The 5,352-nt window shown below is 39.0% G+C and overlaps 2 non-coding genes across 2 annotated transcripts; one reads left to right on the top strand and one right to left on the bottom strand.

Annotated features, from left to right (window-relative positions):
- The first annotated feature begins 554 nt into the window (after positions 1–554).
- LOC141682297 (small nucleolar RNA R71) lies at positions 555–661 on the top strand. The gene has a single exon (XR_012559699.1). It is a non-coding gene; the product is annotated as a small nucleolar RNA R71 (small nucleolar RNA).
- Positions 662–3,913: 3,252 nt separating this feature from the next.
- LOC141682001 (small nucleolar RNA R71) lies at positions 3,914–4,020 on the bottom strand. The gene has a single exon (XR_012559406.1). It is a non-coding gene; the product is annotated as a small nucleolar RNA R71 (small nucleolar RNA).
- Between the last annotated feature and the right edge of the window lie 1,332 nt (positions 4,021–5,352).

Raw genomic sequence — 5,352 nt, 5'->3', positions numbered from 1 at the left:
AATGTTGAAGTTGTTGTCTTGGTGCATATTGTTGTTGTTGAAAACCAGGAGGGTTATACTGCTTTGCTGTGTATGGCTGATAAGGCTGTTGCACCGCATTCTGATTATTGCTCCAGCTGAAGTTAGGATGATTGCGGTTATTTGGATGATAAGTGGCTGGAGCTTGTTGTTGTGATCTTTGGAAGTTGCTCATAAATTGAGCTGATTTGCTAGAAATAGCACACTACTCAGTTTCATATGCCCCCGCACAAAGCTCACATACACTCGTGATTTGATTAACTCCATAATTAGCCAAAGAGTCCACTTTCATCGTCAAAGCTTTAAGTTGAGCAGCTATAGCAGTAGCTGTATTGACCTCCAGAATTCCTGCTACCTTGCCTTGTAACATTCTTTGTGTGGAATTCTGGTATTCATTAGCTGCAATTAGCTCAATCAACTCATAAGCTTCATTATAACTTTTAGCCCATAAGGCTCCACCAGATGCTGCATCGAGCATAGGTCTAGATTGTGCGCCTAAACTATTATAGAAACAGTTGATAATCATCCAATCAGGCATGCCATGGTGTGGGCACTTCCTTAGCATCTCCTTATATCGATCCCAAGCCTCACATAGAGTTTTTCCATTTTGCTGAGCAAACTGAGTAAGAGCATTCCTGATTGCAGCCGTCTTCGCCATAGGAAAGAATTTAGTGAGAAACTTTTGAGCAAGATCCTCCCATCTGGTGATAGACCCTGGTGGTAGAGAATGTAACCAGCATTTTGCTTTATCCCTCAAAGAGAATGGGAATAGTCGCAGCTTGATAACATCTTTAGTCACATCCTTGAACTTGAAAGTGTCACAGATCTCGATGAAATCCCTGAGGTGCATGTTGGGGTCTTCAGTAGGAGAACCCCCAAACTGAACTAAGTTCTGTATTATCTGAATCATGCTCGACTTGATCTCAAAAGTGTTAGCTGCGATGGCTGGCCTGATGATGCTTGACTAAATATCATTGATCTTAGGCTTAGAATAGTCCATCAAAGGCTTAATATTATCTACTTGATCTCCCATCTCGATTAAAGCTGGTTCTTTGATTTTCTCTTCTTCTACTTTCTCTTCGTCCTCAAAATCTTCCTTCGCTCCACTACAACTTCTTCCTCATCTTTATCCAGAATTCTAGTACGAGATCGTGAAAGCGTATGCATACACGATCGCTAGAGTACCTGAAATAGACAAGAAAAAGAGTAGGTAAGTAACAATTTTTGATTCAATGAACTTTAACAATCACTGATGACAAACACATAAACTAAAGTTAGCACTGCAGTCCCCGGCAGCGGCGCCAAAAACTTGTTAGGGCTAAACACATGCTAATATTCACGCAAGTATACGCGATCACAAGTAATATAGAATTATTTCTAGTTCATTCCCACATAGACTGGTTTTGGTTAACTATGTGGATTATGCACTTATGCACCGATGATATGGTTATTATTCAATGCTAAGATGATAACAGTTTGGGGTTTTAATAATAACTACGACTAAACTAACAATTATAACTAATAGAGTAAAAGAGAGTTGGATATTATATGACACAAACATGGAATTCTAACTTTATTAAATACTTCATTCAATAGACTTATTGTTCTTAACTTTAGAATGTAATGGTGATGACACTAATCAGATAATACGAAACTGCTAAACGCCAACTTCCATTGCACGAATAACATACTACCAGACATCCACAAAAGAGATAGAAGTTGAATAGACACCAATTATATTGAGACCCTATATGTCTATAGAATTTGACAACATAATGGCTTAAAGCACAAGTTATCTATCATGATTACACAGGGCAAGTAAGATGGTTAAAATTACCTACGAATCATGCATAACAAAACACATGAACCTATACTAGCATGGCAAGTTCTAAATCCTTCTGTCACTTCATTAAAGATTAACACGTGATAAGTGGATTTTATATCCACTTGGAACGCTTCATTACATGATTAAATTGGTGTTTTGGACTCAAGTTGTTGGTATTTTGATGTGTTTTTGTGTTATTACATTTTAGGTATTAGTTATATGAAGAAAGGAGCTTTTATAGGAAATATGATGAAAAGTGATCAGATTTGGAAGTCAAAGTCATTTTCAAGTTGTAGATAATCTCGTTAGCTTCACGTGGGCAGTTGAATCGCCTAATTCTAACGAGTAGAACTCAAGTTATGGCCAAAACAAGATTCATCAAAAATTTTCCAGACAGGCCTCAGGCGCCCGCCTGGAATGCCGCGCGGCCGCCCGTTGATGCGCGGCTGAGTTCGCTGATTTCGCTGAAAAAACTTTTTTTGAGTGGACTTTAACAATTTTAAGGGTCCAGGTCCAATATGGGCGTGTATATACTTAAAAAAAGGGTTTTCATCATCCGGGAAGATTGTGATACCAAGGAGAAGACCTAGAAGCACAAAACAACTCCGAAAAAGAAGATCTTATTTTCAACTTGTGATTTTTTGAATTAGTTGTAACTTTGGATGCTCGTTTTCGTTCTTGTTGAACCTAGATCTCGTTTATTCTTACTTTAATTATTATTTAGTTTATTAAGACCTTGTTTTATACCATGCTTTCATTGGAACCCATGGTGACGATGAGTTCAATTATAAACTAATCGTTATCATGGGATTATGGCGGATTTACTTATGGATTTCTATAGTTAATTTATTTCGATACCTTGGTGTGTGGTGATTGATTGATATCCTAGTATTGTTTGTGCTTATTCGTCTTATGTGCATAGCTAACATATAAGATAGTGTGTTAATCTCTATTGAAGTGATAGTGAATATAGAGGTTTAGAACTTGCCATGCTAGCATAGGTTCATGTATTTATTATGCATGTTTCGTAGGTAATTTAAACCATCTTACTTGCCCTATATAATCATTATGGATAACTTGTGCTTAAACAGTTATGTTGTCAAATTATATAGACATATAAGGTCTCAATATAATTGGTGCCAATTCAGCTTCTATCTCTTTTGTGGATGTCTGGTAGAATGGTACTCGTGCAACGAAAGTTGGCGTTTATCAGTTTTGTGTTATCTGATTAGTTTCATCACCATCACATGATAAGGTTAAGAATGAAAATGCTATTGAATGAAGTAATAATGAAGTTAAAATCCCATGTTATCAGATATAGTAATTCAACCTCAGTTCTCTTAGTAATAATTGTTAGTTTAATCTCTTAGTTTAATAAAAACCCAATTTGTTATTTGTCTTAGCATTGAGTGATAACCATACATTGTTGCATAGGTGCATAAATTGAACTTAACCTAAACCAGTCTATGTGGGAACGAATACGATTTATATCTTATACTACTTGCGAACGCGTATAATTGCGTGTATTTTAGCACGTGTTTTCGCCCTAACAAGTTTTTGGCGCCGCTGCCGGGGACTCGGTGTTAATTTTTAGTTTATGTGCTTGTCATCAGTGGTCGTTAAAGTTCACTGACTCGGATTCTTTTACTTTCACGGTTTATTTGTTTGTGTTTCAGGTACTCATTACAATGGGAGATCCATCAGCACGAACGAAAGCCTTGATGGATTTTTCTCAACCCAAGATCAATGACATTCAATCTAGCATTGTCAGGCCAGCTATCACAGCTAATACCTTTGAGATCAAGCCTGGCATAATTCAATGGGTGCATAATTCAATCCAACTTGGGGAATCTTCACCGGAAGATCCCAATATGCACATTAGGGATTTTATTGAGATATGCGACACCTTCAAGTTCAATGGTGTTTCTGATGATGCTATGAAACTGAGACTGTTTCCATTCTCTCTGAGGGGCAAGGCTAAGAGCTGGTTACACTCTCTACCAGCTGGTTCAATTACTGCTTGGGAGGAATTTGCTAAGCAAATTTCTTACTAAATTCTTCCCTATGGCAAAAATGAGGAATGCTCTTACTCAATTTGTGCAGCAAACGGGAGAATCTTTGTGTGAAGCTTGGGAGCGCTACAAGGAGATGTTTAGGAAGTGCCCTCATCATGGAATGCTTGATTGGATGATCATCAATTGCTTCTATAACGGGTTGGGAGCACAGTCGAGACCCATGCTCGACGCAGCATCAGGTGGAACATTATGGGCAAAGAGCTAAGAGGAAGCTTATGATCTAATTGAACTGATGGCTGCTAATGAATATCAGTATCCAACCCAGAGATGTCCACAGGGCAAGGTAGCAGAAGTTCTTGAAGTGGATACAGCTACGGCTATCACTGCTCAACTAAACGCGTTGTCTATGAAGATCGATTATTTGGCTAACTATGGTGTTAAGCAGATAATTAGTGTTTGTGAGCTGTGTGCAAGTCCGCATGTGACGGAGCAATGCGCTATATCTAGTGACTCAGCTTAGTTTGTGAGCAGCTTTCAGAGATCGCAGCAACCAGTTCCAGACACTGACAACTGGAATCATCCTAACTTCAGCTAGAGCAACAATCCAAATGCGATGCAACAGCCGTTCCAGCATTTTGGAAATAAGCTATTCAACCCTCCTGGTTTTCAGCACCAAATTACACCAAAACAACAAACTCATGGTGCATGTCTATCTTCGAACGAAAAATCTGAATTGGAGGAATTACGGATTATGGGCAAAAACTAGGCTCTTATATACCAAAGCCAGGCTATTTTTATCAAGACTCTGGAGAACCAAATAGGGCAAATTGCTAATACCTTATTGAATCGACCACCAGGAACATTTCCTAGTGATACAGAAACAAATCCAGGCAAGAGGGAAGTTGAAGAATAGGTGAACGCCATCACCTTAAGGTCTGGAAAGGTCGCAAGCCCCCAAATTCAGCAAGACGAAGAGCCTGAAAAATCTCAAATTTCAGAAAACGCAGTTGTGGCTGAAGAAGAAGTGCAGAAGGAAGCAGAGGTGGAACTAAAAAAGACTACTATGGAACACACTCCTCCTGAGGGTAATACAGGGGAGAAAAAGATCTATCCTCCACCTCATTTTCCTAAGAGGCTGCAGAAGAAAAAGCTGGATAAGCAGTTTGAGAAGTTTCTGGAGGTGTTCAAGAAACTTCGTATCAACATACCTTTTGCTGAAGCTCTTGAATAGATGCCTAGTTATGCGAGGTTTATAAAAGGTATTCTCTCTCGGAAAGTGAAGCTCGATGACTTAGAGACCGTTGCTCTAACGGAGGAATGCAGTGCTGTGCTGCAACAGAAGTTGCCTCCGAAGCTTAAAGATCCTGGAAGCTTCACTATTCCTTGCACCATCAGAAACTTGTCGTTCGACAATTGTTTATGTGATTTAGGAGCTAGCATCAATCTGATGCCCTTATCTATCTTCAAGAAGCTTGGTCTGCCTGATCCGAAACC

Source organism: Apium graveolens, chromosome 8 (assembly GCF_009905375.1).
Source record: "Apium graveolens cultivar Ventura chromosome 8, ASM990537v1, whole genome shotgun sequence".
Classification (NCBI taxonomy): Eukaryota; Viridiplantae; Streptophyta; class Magnoliopsida; order Apiales; family Apiaceae; genus Apium; species Apium graveolens.
The sequence above is the reverse complement of the archived record's forward strand: the minus strand, read 5'-3'. Positions and strand labels throughout refer to the sequence as shown.